Below are 19,475 nucleotides of genomic sequence, written 5' to 3' on the forward strand. Positions count from 1 at the left end.
TTTTTTCAAGCGATATATTGAACCTACCCCCCCAGGTTCAATATATCAATAGATTTTTTTTTTTTCAAGCAATATATTGAACCTATACCCCCCCAGGTTCAATATATCGATGGGGTATATCGATTTCTTTTTTCATATCGATAGATTATTTGTTTTCTCCAATTGATATATTGAACCTACCCCCCCAGGTTCAATATATCGATGGGGTATATCAGTGGCGGTTTTAGGCACGGGCGACCCGGGCAGACGCCCGGGGCGGCATATTTGTGGGGGGCGGCAAATCACATGAGGGGCGCCACGAGCAGTATAAAAAAAAAATGCGCTGCGCAGCGGTTATCAATGAAGTACGACATAATATTGTGTGGGGAATAGGTATTTTGGCGCCCCCTCTGGCTGCAGGCGCACACTTGTTCGTATAGACGGAGTGAAACCCTTACCCCCCCCCCCCCCCAGGTTACTGCCCTCCTGAATAATGGAAACACGTCGAAGATCGCCTTTCTGTGCCGTTTGGATGACAGGGTTTCTGTGCCCCCCCCCCCCCCCCCCCCCCCCCCCCCCCTCAACAATCGCTGCCCGGGGCGGAACTGGACCTAGGATCGCCACTGGGGTATATCGATTTCTTTTTTCATATCGATAGATTATTTGTTTTCTCCAATTGATATATTGAACCCCCCCAGGTTCAATATATCGATGGGGTATATGTATATCGATTTCTTTTTTCATATCGATAGATTATTTGTTTTCTCCAATTGATATATTGAACCTACCCCCCCAGGTTCAATATATCGATGGGGTATATCGATGGGGTAATATTACCGGTAACCATAGCAACGCCGGTAAACAAACCCCGCGGAGCCCAATCCCTACGTGAGCTCCCCGAGCTACGGCCATCCGGAGGCACACAGAGCTTTTGGCCGTGATATTATGATATATAAAATTATATTATCCTATTATATAGAACGTTATAAGACCCCGAGAATTGGCGCGCTGCCAGCCGCTGTCACCGAGTGTGAGAGGAGAGTTGACGGAGAAGATGGCGGTTGACCTATAGTTTAAAAGTTAATACCGTTTATACCGGTAATACCGGTGTTGACACGAGCGTATTACTCGGTGTGAAAATGTCCACCCCGCCGGGTCTCCGGGGACGCCGGGGGCCAGGGAGGGGTACGCCCGCAGGACGCTCGGCGCCGGTCAGAGCCCCTCCAGGGGCCCCCCGGTGGAGACGGGCAGGACTACGGCCGAGCTCGGTCACCACGAAGCCCAGACGGCGGGACACAGCCACGAGCCGATGGAGGAGTTCTTCATCTGAGTCCTGAGTCCTGAGCGAGGGGCCGGTGCCAGAGATATCAGTGAGTGAGTCATCCTCGGGAAGTCATTCCACTCGTTGGTGGGGAAGAGAGAGGAGCCCTCCGCACTTTCCCTGGAGTGAGGTTATTTGAACACAAAAGCATTTGCTGCGGGGGCAGGACAAATGAGCAGAGCCCTGTGGTTAAGGTTTAGCCACCATGGATAGTTTTGACAGTAACGTGTCGTTTTATGTAACGTGTACTTTGTTGGCCTTTAATATTGCCACATGTGGTGTCTAATGTTTCACTTTTTAGAAGTCATAAACATGTTTAATGTCTTGTGTTTTTTACGTGTATTTATATCGTTTTTTTTTTTTTACAATGTTTGAGCCACTTCAAATGGACAACGGTAGTCCTGGAAAAAGCTGGCAAGGAAGGAAATGTTTTAACTTATTTAACATAAGCCAATCATACTTTTTAATCCTGGTTGGTGTTGATCTTTCGGCTGAACCACAAACTTGATGATCTTGGTGTTATGAGGCCTTTCAAAGTGTCTAATATTGTGATATCTATACATATGCTAACCCCTTGAAAGCACAGGAGACCTGTATCTATGGAAGCATATATGTAGCAAAATTCAAATGGCAATGCAATTTGCAATTTGCAATTCAATAAGTAATTACGTTATGCAATTGACAATGCATTATGCAATTTCATAATGTAATTTGTAAATACGTTATTCAAAGTGTATTTTAATATGCAAAGTGACAATGCAATCCTCAATTACATTTGCAAAAGTTCTAACAATAAAAATACAATAACATTTTGTCAAATTCTTTTGAGTTCCTTTATTCAAATTGAAAAGCTATAGCGTCCCCGTGATTGCAATCCACTTCGCCACGCTCCGTGTGTTGCGATATTCAAATGACATTTCAATCCGCAAAACGGAATCCAAAACGGAATCCAAAGAGGAATACAAATAGGAATCCAAAACGGAATCCAAAGAGGAATCCAAATAGGAATCCAAAGAGGAATACAAATAGGAATCCAAAAAGTCAATATGCAAAGTGGCAAACGTATCAGCCAATCAGCGTCTGGACGTCACTTTCTATTGTCTCCAAGGGTATCTCCACGGTAATAATAATAATAATAATAATACATTTAATTTAAAGGGCGCCTTTCAAGACACCCAAGGTCACCTTACAGAGCATAAAGTTTTCATAAATAGTTTAAAACAACACATTGAGGAAAAATAATAATAATAAATAAATAAATAAAACAAAAACAAGACAAAACAAACAAACAATCAGGACAGTGATCAGTTAGACGTTGTGTGCGAGTTTGAACAGGTGAGTTGTGACTTGAAGGTTGTAATGGTGTATGACTGTTTTATGTGTGGGGGGAGGGAGTTCCAGAGCCTGGGTGCTGAACAGCTGAATGACCGGGCACCCATTCGTAATGAGTCGTGATGTGGGGATACATAGTAGTCCAGCAGAGGTTGAGCGGAGGGAGCGGGAGGGAGTGTATTCTTGGAGGAGGTCGCAGAGGTAACTGGGGGCTAGGTTGTGGAGAGCTTTGTAGGTGAGGAGTGGGTGGAGACGGTGGGTCTCCCGACCCTATGTTTTGCACCCAGTGCCTGTAGCACTTGGGAAATCTTTGTGTATACCACACTGGCGTCAAAACGTACCAGTGAGGATAAGTCGTCTATCCTCTCTCCCAGAACACGCACTCTATCTACTGCATCTGTGTCTTCAACACGATTGTTCTCCACATCATCGGCCAAACTTCGGAGCGTATCGATAATCTCCATTGGTGACCATGGACCATAGGCTACGAACTAGAATTTTAGGAACAAGGAAATTACGAGCAAGTGACGTAGTTGCCGCCCAGACGCTGATTGGCTGATACGTTTGCCACTTTGCATATTGACTTTTTGGATTCCTATTTGTATTCCTCTTTGGATTCCTATTTGTATTCCTCTTTGGATTCCTATATGGATTCCTCTTTGGATTCCTCTTTGGATTCCGTTTTGCCAAATCTTTTGCAAAGCATTTGTTTTGCGGATTGAAATGTCATTTGAATATCGCAACACACGGAGCGTGGCGAAGTGGATTGCAATCACGGGGACGCTATAGCTTTTCAATTTGTATAAAGGAACTCAAAGAATTTGACAAAATGTTATTCTATTTGTATTGTTATAACTTTTGCAAATTTAATTGAGGATTGCATTGTCACTTTGCATGTTAAAATACACTTTGAATAACGTATTTACAAATTACATTATAAAATTGCATAATGAATTGTCAAATGCATAATGTAATTCCAAATTGCATTGCCATTTGAATTTTGCTACATATATGCTTCCATATGTATCCTCTTTAGATGATTCTGCAGTTAGTTTGGTTACAGCAGACTGAATCACCCATATGGCAATGTACTGACCGCGTTTAGGTTTCTATCATTCTTAACATGTAATGATGTGTTCTTTTATAGTCTTCGCCAAAGAACATTACTGAAAGCCTGTATCGATATTACTGGTAAGAATAAATATTTATTGGGTCTCTCATATTCAATTAAATGGTCTCAATAATGTTCAGGCGGTGAACGATTACGTTTAGTGCTTATTATCCAACCCCCTTCATGGATGTGTATTTGAAGGCCTTCAACCTCAACCTATTAACAGGGTTGAATAAAACAAGGCTTGAATCATTATCGTGGAAAACCAGGAGGGAATATCAAGGATTAGCAAAGAAGAAGCAAGAATCTGGATTTGTAATGCTCAAGGTGTTGACCAGCTATCGGCTAGCGTCAGGTCAATTGACCGGTTATACCAACACGTTACAGTAGGGGATTCATGCAAGGATACAATACATCAAACGATTTTTTATTTTTATTTTTTCTTCAAGTGATGTATTGAACCTACCCTCCCAGGCACACAATATGAACATATATTTTTTTTCTTCAAGAGATATATTGAGCCTACCCACCAGGTTCAATATATATATGGATTCTTTTTTTTCAAACGATATATTGAACCTTTCCCCCCAGGTTCAATATATCAATAGATTTTCTTTTTTTTTTCAAGCGATATATTGAACCTACCCCCCCCAGGTTCAATATATTGAACCTACCCCCCCCCAGGTTCAATATATCAATAGATTTTTTTTTTTTTCCAAGCGATATATTGAACCTACCCCCCCAGGTTCAATATATCGATGGGGTATATCGATTTCTTTTTTCATATCGATAGATTATTTGTTTTCTCCAATCGATATATTGAACCTACCCCCCCAGGTTCAATATATCGATGGGGTATATCGATTTCTTTTTTCATATCGATAGATTATTTGTTTTCTCCAATTGATATATTGAACCTACCCTCCCAGGCACACAATATGAACATATATTTTTTTTCTTCAAGAGATTTATGAACCTACCCCCCCAGGTTCAATATATCAATAGATTTTTTTGTCTTTTCAAGCGATATATTGAACCTACCCCCCCAGGTTCAATATATCGATGGGGTATATCGATTTCTTTTTTCATATCGATAGATTATTTGTTTTCTCCAATTGATATATTGAATTCAATTCAATATATCGATGGGGTGTATCGATTTATTTTTTCATATCGATAGATTATTTGTTTTCTCCAATTGATATATTGAACCTACTCCCCCAGGTTCAATATATCAATAGATTTTTTTTTTTTTCAAGCAATATATTGAACCTACCCCCCAAGGTTCAATATATCGATGGGGTATATCGATTTCTTTTTTCATATCGATAGATTATTTGTTTTCTCCAATCGATATATTGAACCTACCCCCCCAGGTTCAATATATCGATGGGGTATATCGATTTCTTTTTTCATATCGATAGATTATTTGTTTTCTCCAATTGATATATTGAACCTACCCCCCCCAGGTTCAATATATCGATGGGGTATACCGATTTATTTTTTCATATCGATAGATTATTTGTTTTCTCCAATTGATATATTGAACCTACCCTCCCACTCCACGCATATCGCTGATCGAAAACGTGCATCCAACTAACAAACTAAAAGTCTTTAACATTCACAGAACAAAGATTATGATAATAAAGTACACATTTCTCGCCGGAAATGTTATGAAAACACTTATTCATGCCCAAACTATCCTAAAGAATGACATTATCCACTGCGAGTCAGTGTGAGCCATTTTTATAAGGCAGACCGAGGCTTGACTACCTGTATGATATTCCAAACGAGCAGGCTGCTGCTCGTTTGATTTTTTTCTTTTTTTTTACTTTCTCTGTAACCGAGAAAGTAACCGAGAAAGTTAACGAGAAAGTTACCGAAAAAGGTTTCTTACCGAACTACCCTTCTTCGGTAAATTCTTTGGTTACCCGAAGATTAACCACATATAAGGAACCCACTTGTGGGTTCAGTGAGAGAACGCAGATTTACGCAAAAGGTGACCTCACCGAAAGTAGGCTTAATAGATTTTTATTATTCAAAACTGTTTTTTTTATAAATATATTTGTCAAATTATTTGTACTTATCATTATTATTAAGTTAAAAAATATATTTATTTTTATAGAAATTACAAATGAATCAACTTATAAATTTTAAACTTTCATTAAATAGAGGGGTAAAACCGAAGATCTGTTTTCCCGGGATTATAGAATGTGACAGTTTGACCACTGTCCCTGTCTGTTTAACTGCCTATCAATAGCGCGCATTAATGGATAGTGTATGAACAGCAAACCTTCAAGCATACAGTATTTTCAAGGTCTTTATTGAAGCAGCAAACACTCACTAACAATCTTTCCCTCTCACCATGGCTCTGTACTGCAGTGCAGACTAAAAGAGTCAGGGTGGGGCTGAGGGCTTTAAATATGGTGTCAGGAAACACCTGATGTCACTGATGGGCCATGGTGGTAGGGGCCATGGGGTATAAAGTGGGTGAGCTGCTGTCCTTCTGATAGTCTGCTGTTGCCAGAAATGGATGTCTGTATTGAGCAGTGGCGATTTTGGTTTGGAAACTCTGGTGGGGCCCATGCAGGAAAATATTATAACGCAATCCAGAAATACCACATATTACTACCATCACAAAAAAAACAGTAGCAAGTGACAGAGGGGACCAAAATTGCAGCTGAATAATGCCATCACTCAAACGCGAATCTGACGACATATATTAGGCTATTATAGCAATAGCACCACCAAATGGCAGCGTTCAAGATCTCACAATATCAAAACTCAAGAAAACAACAACGTGGCAACAATAAAAACACAACGGCGCACACCCTTTACACAGCAATCAATATACAAAGCCACCACTCACAATATACCAAAAAAAGAAGAAGTATGGTTTAAGTTGCATTAAGTTTGCAGGCCACCATACTGTACAATTAACAATGAATCTAACCTGATAGAGTGGTTGCCTATTCAGACCTGGATAATCCTGGGTGAAAATTTAAGTAAGTTTGGGCTAAGATGGTAATTACCTGTGCTTTAAGGACAGTGCTGTCTGGTCTCCTTTGTGTGGCTGAGGTGAAACACAAGCATTTTTTTTCCGCTTGAACCACTCCTGGTTGAACGATCTATTCTTGTCCTTTCCCTCTTGAATAATGATTAAATCCGTCGGGCGATGTGGTCCCAAACGTTTTATGTCCAACTTCTGTTCAAGTGCTAAATCTCACATGAGACAGATACTCAACACGATTCATCATTTAATGAATGAAACGTCCATTTGTTGTTATTTACTGTAACAGTAACTGCAGTAACTACGTTAGCCAGCTAGCAAGATCTGATCGGCTCCCGCCGTAAACCCCGCCCTTTCTACAAATCAGCCAATGAGAAGAGCTTTGGGGCACTAAACTTCTGGCCCCACCGCCGAAACAGAAGCGGGCGCTGCGCACGCGCTTGCTCGCGCAACAGCACCAGTGTTCTACACATGTTCTACACTGCAGCAGACGGGGCCATCTCGGCTGTGCCCCACCGAGCGGAAATGACGAGACGGAGCAACGAACTATTTCACACACAACTACTACACTACAACAATTGCGTTCATCAAATTAAAACTGCGGACATGTAATTAATTATTAACAGTTAATGTATTATTAACTTATGCTCAATGACATTTTTGAAAAAAAAAAGAAAAGTATAATCGTGTCCTGCACGGCAGCGTTCTCTGGTGGGGCCGTGCCCCACTGGCCCCAAATGCAAAGACGCCACTGGTATTGAGAAGGGTGCTCCGCTCTCCACGAGATGCTAAATATCTACTGAGATAATTGGGTGTTGGCCTCCTCTGCATGTTTTGCACTATTCTGACACTTTGGGGGAATAAATGTTGTTAAAAACCGATTTGCCACTGTGTGCCTCATGCCATCCTTTGGGTTTGAAAGTCCGGTTTATTAAGGTTACATTACCGAGAAAGTTAACGAGAAAGTAAAAAAAAAAAATCTGCTCGTTTGGAATATCTACAGGTAGTCAAGCTGGTCTGCCTTATACAAATGGCTGACACTCTTTCGACTCGCAGAAAGTAACCGAGCAAGTTACAGAGAAAGTTACCGAAAAAGGTTTCTTACTGCACTACCCTTCTTCGGTAAATTCTTCGGTTACCCGAAGATTAACCACACATAAGGAAGCCACTTGTGGGTTCAGTGAGAGAACGCAGATTTACGCATATGGTGACCTGACCGAAAGATAAAGCAAATATCATAAAGTCCAATTTTCTGATCTAATATACCTTCCCTGTCCAGACTTCTATAACTTCTTGGATATCGGATATGGAAAATTACGAAGTTTTGAAGGTTCTTGGCAGTGGTGGATTTGGAGAGGTACTAAAATGTAGAAGCCTTCATTCAGGGAACATCTGAATAAAAAGGTTTTTTCCCACGGAAGACACGCACCTCATCTTACAGCGGGAACTCGCGCCTCTGTTGGAGTTGAAGCACGACAATGTCATCAAATTGCTGACGGCGTTCCTCCACAGGGGGCTCATGCATGCCGTCTTTGAGCTCCTCGACCACAACATTGTTAACGAGGTAGAGATGAAAGGCTGCGGTCTGGAGAGTCCGACGATCAAGTTATACAGTTTCCAGATCCTCAGCGCAGTGGACTTCATCCACAGCCACAATATAATGCATCGAGACATCAAGCCAGATAACCTGCTGGTCTCGCACTCGGGAGTCCTCAAGTTGGCCGACTTTGGCTCCAGCCGCGCGTCCAACCATGCGTCCAACCATGTGTTTAACCATACGTCCAACCATGCTGCCGCACCGCTCACACGGGATGCTGGCACGTTGTGGTTCCGTGCACCAGAGATGCTGTTGATGGACCCTGACTACAACAAGCCTGCTGATGTGTTGGGTGCACCTTGGTGTTCATGGCCACGGGAAACTACTACCTGAGAGGCGAAATAACACCGAAACAAATCAAGATGATTATAACCAAAGTGGGACCTCTGACTGCCACCCAGGAGCAGCAATATTACGCCCAAGAGTTTGGGGCCCTGCCCGTGGTGCTCCCCCCCACCGACCTGATGGAGAAGTACGGCCTCTCCGACCTCCTGTTGGCTCAGCTAGTGGAGATGTGTCTGCAGATGGACCCGGTGGACAGGTGGGGCTGCTCTGCGCTGCTGAGACACCCATACTTCACCCAAGATCATTTCCACGAGAGGTTTCCCAAGGAGCTGCAGAAGACGGTCGACCAGGATCGGTCTGTCGCCCTCATGGTGGAGCAAGAGTTGTTCCCACCAATTACAACATGGGAAAATATCCTGGAACACAATAACGGGTGGAGAAAGAAGATGATGAAAAGTGCTGCTGTCTCCCTACTTGTGAACATTTACGGGAACTTTGGAAGGACACAACAGAAGCACTCTGGAGAACCATTGGCAAAGGCTGGGGCTTGTTGAGGTAAACATTTAGAGATAATGCACCGACACATCAAGGCCGAAGCTCCACTCTCTAGCCATTCCTGCGACGACTCCTCCAGCGGTGTTTCAAATCTTCTTGATCCTGCATGCAGCTGGCTAGATCGGCTGCGCTTTCTGCTGCTACATCTTTCCGTATGGGGGCCAGTGATTGTGGGAAGCCTAAAGCGTGTTCGGCCTTGCGATTGGACAATCGACCTTCTTGGAGCGGGTGATACGAAGAAAAAAAAATGCAATGCATTGTGGTTGTAGACTGTCCGGTTGATCTTCATGGGCCAGGAGGTTTCTTATTTATCATTGTGGATTAAATCATTCAATGTCCTGCTTTTGTCTCATGTCACCCCTTGATGGCACTGTTGCATTGATACTTCTCGGTTTTTTAGCAGCATATTCATGACCATACAATCGGCATGGTCGTTATTCAAACCAGGCTTTTTAAAGTTTTTTAAGATGCTAGGTTGCAAATATGTCAGTGTCCACTTTTATATATGTTATTTATTTATTTATATTTATCACTCATGTAAATTATCAATATCCTTGTTCAAACGATCTTAACTTCTGTAGGTTTCAGAAATTGTGCATCTGTGTTACTAATTAGAATGCAACTGTAGAACCTGATAACGTTACAAATTCCAGATGTAATAACCCCAATAATGTCATCAAAATCTGCACTTGAGTCAATTTAAAATGTAATAAAACATGATAATGTAATGCCTTCCCGATAATGTAATTATCTCTGTAACAATAATGAATAAAGTGCTACATTATCCAAATTCGAATAAATTTTATTACATCTTATTGTACAGTACACAAGAGTAAATTTATTATTCTTAGGCTTGGTTCCTCAACATTCACATGGCAGCAACATATACCAGATAAAATAAATAAAGATAAGAAACCATAAGAAAGTCTTGGTGAACCAAGACTGCTCTGGTGGCCTTCCGTATCCATACTCGGGCACTACGGTTGTAATAGACATCCAAATCCCCGCCGTGTGGGCTGACACGCCAAGTGTCAGCCCGCCGTGCTGGGCTGACACGCTGACACGCTGACGCGACTGCTTCCGTAGCCACTGCCATAGCGCTGATCGAAAACGTTCACCTAACTAACGAACTAAAAGTCTTTAACATTCACTGAACAAAGATTATGATAATAAAGTACACATTTCTCGCTAGAAATGTTATCAAAACACATATTCATGCCCAAACTATCCTACAAAATGACATTATCCACTGCGAGTCGAAAGAGTGTCAGCCATTTTTATAAGGCAGACCGAGGCTTGACTACCTGTATGATATTCCAATAGAGCAGGCTGCTGCTCGTTTGATTTATTTTTAACTTTCTCGGTAACTTTCCTATATAGGCTAATAGTTCATAAACTATAACCATCAAACGTATTGATTGAATACTGCACAAAAACATACTTTACTATTACTACACACAGCCTATTTACAAGAAAAATAATCGGGATATAGGACCCTAAAAAAAAGGGCAGGCTGTAGGCTACTACAATGGCACTTGTATAATTACATATAATCGTGCTCCACAGGTAGCGCAACCTCTGGACATGAGACAGCTCCTGACAGTGTGTCCATTTACGTGTCGTCTGAGGCTTTTTCAGCAAAGCTTCTCCACTGTCACTGTCAATGGGCACAACACGCAGCAACCTCCACATCATATGTGGGACTCACTTCAGGGGAACTCCGCGAAAATGGACCGCCAACGAGTCTCCATCATCCCAAACACACGTTCATTTTGCCCCAGGAGCCCTCATTGTGCCCATGAGTGCTTCTGGCTGGACCAAGCCTGCTCTGGTGGCCCGCACATAAGGAGAAGGGACGCCTCTCGGTTCCAACAGGCTTGCTGGGTGGTTAGAGCGGACGCGGCTGCTTCCGTAGCCACCACCATAGCGCTGATCGAAAAAGTTAATCTAACTAACGAACTAAAAGTCGTTAACATTCACCGAACGAAGATTATGAAAAGAAAGCACACATTTCTCGCTAGAAATGTTATCAAAACACATATTCATGCCCAAACGAACCTAAAAAATGACATTATCCACTGCGATCCGAAAGAGTGTCAGCCATTTTTATAAGGCAGACCGTGACTTGACTACCTGTCTGATGCTACAATGGAGCAGGCTGCTGTTAAGGACTGCAGTCCTTGTTCCCCCGGCGTGGTTAACCCAAGTCTTCATCCAGGCTTGGTTCACCCAGAAGTGCACATCGTGCCAATGAGCGCTTCTGCTCATCGGCTCATCGTGCCGATGAGCGCTTCTGGGTGAACACATCTGCTCCAATGGTTGAAATGAACATCCAAACCGCAGTTCTAGGACTCGACTTGGGTGGCAGTTTTGTTATATTAACGCTATACCAATTTCAAAGCGTAGATAGGCGTGAGAGGACGCAGATTTGCGCCTATAGTGACCACTAGTGACACTTTTTAAAAAAAATAAATATGAAAGGCTATATTTTTTATACTAATATCTTAATTAATATTTTATATTAATATAAATACAATAAATAAAAATTAAAGTTTTTTTATTTTTAAAAAGTTTCTTAAGTTACTAAACTTAATCAATTAGATTTTTGGGATATTTTGCTTTTATGAATGTTAAACTTTCGGAGTAGGCCTATTACCAAAGTTACCCGGGATTGGGACCACCGTTCTAGGACCGGGCTCGGACGGAAGTTTTGTTCTATTAACGATATACCAAGTTTAAAGTGTAGGTTGGAGCTTGCGTTTTGGTCTAATCCCTTCATGCACTTCTGACAACGGCCACCGGGGTTCAGTGAGAGAACTCAGATTTACGCATATGGTGACCTGACCGAAAGAAGGCATAATAGATTTTTTTTATTTAAACCTGTTTTTTTATAAATATATTTGTACTTTACTTATTATTATTATTATTGATTTAATATATATTTTAATTTTAATTTTTTTATTTTTATACAAATTACAAATGAATCAACTTTTTAAACTTAAATTTTAACTTTCATTAAATAGAGGAGTAAAACCGAACATCTGTTTACCCGGGATTATAGACCATATATTGTTTTTTTGCTAAAGCAAATAACATAAAGTTAGTTTTTCTGATTTTATAAACCTTCCCTGTCCTGATTTCTATAACTTCTTGGATATCGGATATGGAAAACTACGAAGTTTTGGAGCATCTTGGCAGTGGTGGATTTGGAGAAGTACTAAAATGTAGAAGCCTTCATTCAGGGAACTTCTTCGCCATGAAAAAGTTCTCCACCCTTGTTGAAACGCACCTCGTCTTTCAGCGGGAACTCTCGCAGCAGTCGGTAAGGACCATTAGCTTCACCTAGTGGGAGTGTTCTCCAACTACAGCACATGAACAAGTCAAATAAATCTTGGTGAATGTTTCTCTGGTCAACAGATGTTGAAGCACGACAATGTTGTCCGACTGCTGACAGCGTTCATCCACAGCGAGCGCATGTATGCCATCTTTGAGCTCCTCGACCAGAGCGTTTTTGACGAGGTGAAAAAGAAAGTTCAAGTTTCTGGCTGCGGTCTGGAGAGGCTGAAGATCAAGAAATACAGTTTCCAGATTCTCAGAGCAGTGGACTTCATCCACAGCCACAATGTGAATATTTATTTATAACATTATTCAAATAGCCTACATTTATTTTATTTTGTTAATAATAATAACAACAATTATACCTATAATAATAATGATACCATTATTTCATTTTTTTGCATCTATTTCCCTTTGGTCGCCTGTGGCTTTATTTGTTTTATTTCTACTTCAGACGTTCAAACTGTACAGCTTACCTCCTTTATAAAAGTGTTCTAAAGCTTGTCTTCCACATGACGTTTGCTCCACCAGATAATGCACCGAGACATCAAGCCGGATAACCTGCTGGTCTCGCACTCGGGAGTCGTCAAGTTGGCCGACTTTGGCGACGCCCGCGCGACCATTGATGCTGCCGAACCACTCACACGGGATGCGGGCACGAAGGAGTTCAGCGCACCAGAGATGCTGGTGATGGACCCGGAGTACAACAAGTGGGTATCTTCAACTGGGGGCATGGACGGACACTATGGCACACCTCTGTCTCAGCATAGCATCACTACAGCTCTAACTACATCACGTTTGGTCTGCTTCTTCTTCGACATCTAGGCCTGTTGATGTGTGGGCCGTTGGGTGCACCTTGATGTTCATGGCCTCAGGGAACTACTTTCCCGTCCCGACAGGCAAAAAGTTCCTGGAACATATCAAGATGATTATAACCAAAGTCGGTCAGTACAAAAAGTCATAAGGGTGAAGTTTAACCTAAGATAAAGCCTATTTTAGTGAGAGCAGCAACAGGACATATTTAGTCATTCCATACTAAAAGATGCATGACGATCAAGCATCATTACATATTAATCTAAGTTCATGTTAACATCAATTCACGACTGTTGTCGCCCACCAGGACCTCTGACTGCCATCCAGGAGCAGCAATATTTCAATAATGTGAAATTCGCCCGAGAGTTGGGCGCCCTGCCTGTGGGGCTCCCCCCCACCAACCTGATGGAGAAGTACGGCCTCTCTGATCCCCTGCTGGCTCAGCTAGTGGAGGTAGGCATGGTGCTCCACCGTGTCAGACAATATTACAGCCATTATGCAATTTAAGTTAAAAATCCACCTCGCCCACCATCAAATAAAAGCTGAATGGGGCTTAACTTAATGGCCCATTAGTCATACACGTGAAGCCAAAACAATTTGACTGACCATTCGGCAGATAAAAATTCACACAAAAACTCGCTTTTCTGAATGGGTTTCAGGCATGTCTGCAGATGGACCCGGTGGACAGATGGAGCTGCTCTGCGCTGCTGAGACACCCCTTCTACACCCAAGATCATTTCCATGAGTGGTGAGGGACCTATGATATGTGTGCACGCTGCATAAAGACAGCAGCAAGACTTAAGAGGTCAAAAAATGGGCCATAAATAAGGGGAACATGTGTGTGTGTGTGTGTGTGTGTGTGTGTGTGTGTGTGTGTTTATAATTGTTCTAATAGTAGTAAAATAACACATGTTAAAGTTACCTTTGTCTTCCTGGGTTTTGACCAAGTGTTGAATGCATGTTGTTTCTGTTATCACCGGTACAGGTTTCCCAAGGAGCTGGAGGAGTTGTTCGACCAGGATCAGTCGGTCTCCCTCATGGTGGAGCAAGAGTCGTTCCCAGTAAGTCTAACCAGAACCACGTCTAAACACTGAGATCCTCCCTCAAGCGTGCAGAACTCTACAAAGTTAAACACGTGTTAAAGCTATTGGGTAGGCAATTTGGAGAAAACAGCTTGAGTAAGATTACGATTATGAAAGTATCCAAACGAAAGAAATAAGACCACTCACTTCAGACCTCCCTCCAAAGCCACTCCCCCAAAACACATTGACTAGCTGGCTAGCCTAATCCATAGGTGTCTTTAAGGAGGGCTGTTCAAGTGTATGTAAAAGCTCTCAAGTCTTTGATTGTCAACACGTTGTTCTTCTTTCTGACCCTTTCCAGACAATAACAACATGGGAGAAATTCCAGGAAGACAATGGCTTTCCCGCGGAGGAGGAAGTCGATGATGAAACCTGCTGCTGCCTCCCTACTGGTCAGTAACCATGTTGTGTTGCATTTGACACAATTCATATCTTCAGTGATTGTCAGTCAAGATATTCAACTTCCATTCATATTTGATTCATATTTTATAGGACTACATTTGCGGGAACTTCTGAAGGACATAACGGACGAACTCTGGAGAACCATCGGCAAAGTCTCTGCTTGTTGAGGTCTTGAGAGGTGAGTGCCAGGCCGGTTATTTATTGTTATAAACTCATTGTTTTTCATTATATACATCTATTACACTTGATTCTTGTGGCTATTGTTTGTACTTCTTTGTTTGTAGTGACATGAGGATTTCAAAAATGTCGGCTAAACCTGCCCAAACATGTGGTTTTCTCCGCAAGATAATTCCCAGACATCAAGCCAGAAGCTCATCTCTCTAGGCCGTCCTGGGACGACTCCTCCAGCGGTGTTTCCAATCTTCTTGATCCTCCATGCACCTGGCTAGATCGCCAGTGTTTCCTGCTGCTAAATTTTTCCTCAGTACGTCCACGTCTGTTGGTGTGGGGGTGTGCGGGTTCCCACAGCACCAGCTTGCTGGCTGGGAGCTCCCGGGGTCTCTGGCAATGAGCGGCCAGCCTCCTTCTTCTGGATGCCACCTTCTCTCTGGTTCTCGCAACCCTCGGGCGAGGTCAAATCATGGGCGGCCTGCACATGCGCCAGTGTGTCAAGAGACACTGCGGTGCCTTGTTCACCTGCCGCTGGTCCAACCAATCAAGGGCCAGTGATTGTGGGAAGCCCAAAGCGTGTTCGGCCATGCGATTGGACAATCGACGTTCTTGGAGCGGGTGATACGAAGAAAAAAATAATGCAATGCATTGTGGCGGTAGACTGTCCGGTTGATCTTTCACTTCATGGGCCAGGAGGTTTCTTATTTATCATTGTGGATTAAATCATTCAATGTCCTGCTTTTGTCTCATGTCACCCCTTGATGGCACAATTGCATTGTTTGGAATACTTCTCGGTTTTTTTGCAGCATATTCATGGGCATACAATCGGCATGGTCGTTATTCAAACCAGGCTTTTTAAAGTTTTTTAAGTTGCTGGGTTGCAAATATGTCAGTGTCCAATTTGATATGTCTGTTATTTATTTATTTATTAATTTATATTTTTCACTCATGTAAATTATCAATGTGTAAAAAAAAGAAGTAATTATCTCTGTACCAATAATGAATAAAGTGCTACATTATCCGAATGAGAATCAATTTTATTACATCTTATTGTACAGTACACAAGAGTACATTTCTTAGTCTTAGGCTTGGTTCCTCAACGTTCACATGGCAGCAACATATAGGCCTATCAGATAAAATAAATAAAGATAAGAAACCATAAGAAAATCTTGGTGAACCATGACTGTTCTGGTGGCCTTCCGTATCCAGTCTCGGGTACTACGGTTGTAATAGATATCCAAATCCCCGCCGTGCTGGGCTGACACGCCAAGTGTGAGCTGTGAGCGTGACCGAGACTGCACATAAAAGAGAAGGGACGCCTCGGTTCCAACTGGCTTGCTGGGTGGTTAGAGAGGACGCGACTGCTTCCGTAGCCACTGCCATAGCGCTGATCGAAAACTTTCACCTAACTAACGAACTAAAAGTCTTTAACATTCACTGAACAAAGATTATGATAATAAAGTACACATTTCTCGCTAGAAATGTTATCAAAACACATATTCATGCCACTGCCAACAGGATTCTGCTCTAATGTCACAATTCGATTTAAACCATTAATATTTACTCTTTGACAATCATTTTGCAGACGCTTTTAACCAAAGTAACTTACAAATTGCATTGAACATAGGAAAAGCCAAGGCTCTACTAGTTTCCAGAACTCCTCTCTTAGGCTACTCACCTCTATGTCACTACCAGATTGACACACACTGCTTTCATCCTCCAAACGTTCTTGCTCTCTCTGTGCTTCACTCTCTTTATTCTGAACACACCAAAGTGAACATGCCACAGGGAAGATCCACATCCTCATTGTACCCAGCACTTCTGAAAATGCACCTCCGAATGCATCTCTGTCCCCAGCACATTTAAAACCAAACGGCCCATGCATTTAGATCTAATGGGGAACATTTCGGAACATTGAGACGTCGGCATAATGAGGCGTTGGAATTACGGAATGGGGCCGGGGCCAACGTCATCTAGCTGGCTTATTACATAGGTAACACATAGCTAATGATGCTGCTCGCTAGAGAAGCGACAACAACCCACGAAATTTGAGAGACACTATCAAAAGCTTCATAACTTACCTGTGTTTTCGATCGTAACATGCCACTCATTTGCTGTTGTTGATGTTTTTGATTCCGTGGTCATGTAAAAAAGACGGTTGATGACCAATGCAATCTAGTGACAAGTCACCGTCACCGAGCCGCACGTGCGGGGACGAATCAAATCATGGATCTATCCCATTGGCTAGCTAGCCCGAACAGCCATATTCTCATTGGCTGTAAGAGCTGTGGATGGAATCGGATTGAGTTATTTAGAGTGCGCGGCGCGCACTGTCCTGTCCAGAGATGCGTTCAGGGAACGGAGTGTATTTCAGGGAAAACCTAAGTGTTCTACCCATAGAAATATTGAATTGCTATATCCCTATTCCCAGCGATTTATTGGGGGGGACATTTTGGGCATATCTGAACATTGGGGGGGACTTGTACCCCCCAATGTATATGGCCGCTACGCCTATGCACAGTCTATTTACAAGAAAAATAATCGGGATATAGGACCCTAAAAAAAAGGGCAGGCTGTACTACAATGGCACTTGTATAATTACATATAATCGTGCTCCACAGGTAGCGCAACCTCTGGACATGAGACAGCTCCTGACAGTGTGTCCATTTACGTGTCGGCTGACGCTTTTTCAGCAAAGCTTCTCCACTGTCACTGTCAATGGACACAACACGCAGCAACCTCCACATCATATGTGGGACTCACTTCAGAGGAACTCCGCGAAAATGGACCGCCAACGAGTCTCCATCATCCCAAACACACGTTCATTTTGGCCCAGAAGCCCTCATTGTGCCCATGATTGCTTCTGGGTAGAACAAGCCTGCTCTGGTAGCCTTCCGTATCCATTCTCGTGTACTACGGTTGTAATAGACAAGACATCCAAATCCCTGCCGTGCTGGGCTGACACGCCAAGTGTTAGCTGTGAGTGTGAGCGAGACTACACATAAAGAGAAGGGACGCCCCTCGGTTCCAACAGGCTTGCTGGGTGGTCAGAACGGACGCGGCTGCTTCCGTAGCCACCAGGTTTAATATATCTATGGATTCTTTTTTTTTTTCAAACGATATATTGAACCTTTGCCCCCCAGGTTCAATATATCAATAGATTTTTTTGTTTTTTCAAGCGATATATTGAACCTACCCCCCCAGGTTCAATGTATTGATGGGGTATATCGATTTATTTTTTCATATCGATAGATTATTTGTTTTCTCCAATTGATATATTGAACCTCAATATATCGATGGGGGGTTCAATATATCGATGGGGTATATCGATTTCTTTTTTCATATCGATAGATTATTTGTTTTCTCCAATTTATATATTGAACCTACCCCCCAGGTTCAATATATCGATGGGGTATATCGATTTCTTTTTTCATATCGATAGATTATTTGTTTTCTCCAATCTATATATTGAACCTACCCCCCCAGGTTCAATATATCGATGGGGTATATCGATTTCTTTTTTCATATCGATAGATTATTTGTTTTCTCCAATTGATATATTGAACGTGCCCAGGTTCAATATATCAATAGATTTTTTTTTTTTCAAGCAATATATTGAACCTACCCCCCCAGGTTCAATATATCGATGGGGTATATCGATTTCTTTTTTCATATCGATAGATTATTTGTTTTCTCCAATTGATACATTGAACCTACCCTCCCAGGCATGGACGGATTATGCCATTTCGGGCCCCTGGGCACGTGGACTCCGCAGGCCCCCCGCCCCCTTCCAACATAAACACACGCACCCAGAATACACACACACTTATTGGCGATAATAAGTCATTGGCCTATACCTGCAACTCAGCAGGATTTGTAGCACAGGAAAGGCAACCTCACAATAATTATTACAAATAAATGCATCTTTATTTAACCAAAACATGATAAAAAAAAATCATAATTTATGCAATTTTTGGCGATTTGAACGAATTTCGAATGCACCGCTTTCAACCACAAATAAAAACGACTTAAAGCAACTCAATACGAGCAGTTCCTTACATTAATTGACAGTAATGCATTTCACCTATGAAATGCATTTTTTCCGGGCTCTGTTCCGTGCAAAATCCTGCACGATATCATCAAACTCCAGTGCATTGGTAAGGTCGCTCTCAATTGCCATGAGAGAAAGTGCCTTGAGGCGTTTTTGTGACATTTTCGTCCTCAGTTCATTTTTTATCCTGGACAGAGGAGAGAATGACCGCCCCCCTTCGCAATTACTGACGGGCAGAGTCAGAAAAAGCCGTAGCGCTACATACACATTTGGAAACATAGATTGCAGTCCACAATCGTGCATAATTCGTAGCAGTCCTTTTGGGGTTGCATCATCTCTTGTTAAATGATCTGAACTGAAGAAATTCATTGCTTCAACGCTCCAATTAGAGTTCGCCGTTGCTCCATGTTTAAATGACAGTGACTTGTTC

General features: G+C 42.3%; 2 long non-coding RNA genes across 3 annotated transcripts; one reads left to right on the plus strand and one right to left on the minus strand.

Annotated features, from left to right (window-relative positions):
• Window positions 1-12,696: 12,696 nt before the first annotated feature.
• Window positions 12,697-14,702, minus strand: LOC115561757 (uncharacterized). The gene is made up of 3 exons (XR_003979967.1): window positions 14,569-14,702; window positions 14,262-14,458; window positions 12,697-13,436 (listed from the first exon to the last, which is right to left on the minus strand). It is a non-coding gene; the product is annotated as an uncharacterized LOC115561757 (long non-coding RNA).
• Window positions 14,291-16,087, plus strand: LOC115561756 (uncharacterized). Of its 2 annotated transcripts, XR_003979966.1 has the most exons (4): window positions 14,291-14,400; window positions 14,723-14,813; window positions 14,914-15,001; window positions 15,169-16,087. It is a non-coding gene; the product is annotated as an uncharacterized LOC115561756 (long non-coding RNA). The 2 variants fall into 2 exon arrangements; XR_003979965.1 differs by lacking the exon at window positions 14,291-14,400 and having other exon boundaries at window positions 14,673-14,813.
• The last annotated feature ends 3,388 nt before the right edge of the window (window positions 16,088-19,475 follow it).

Source organism: Gadus morhua, chromosome 16 (assembly GCF_902167405.1).
Source record: "Gadus morhua chromosome 16, gadMor3.0, whole genome shotgun sequence".
NCBI classification, from domain to species: Eukaryota; Metazoa; Chordata; class Actinopteri; order Gadiformes; family Gadidae; genus Gadus; species Gadus morhua.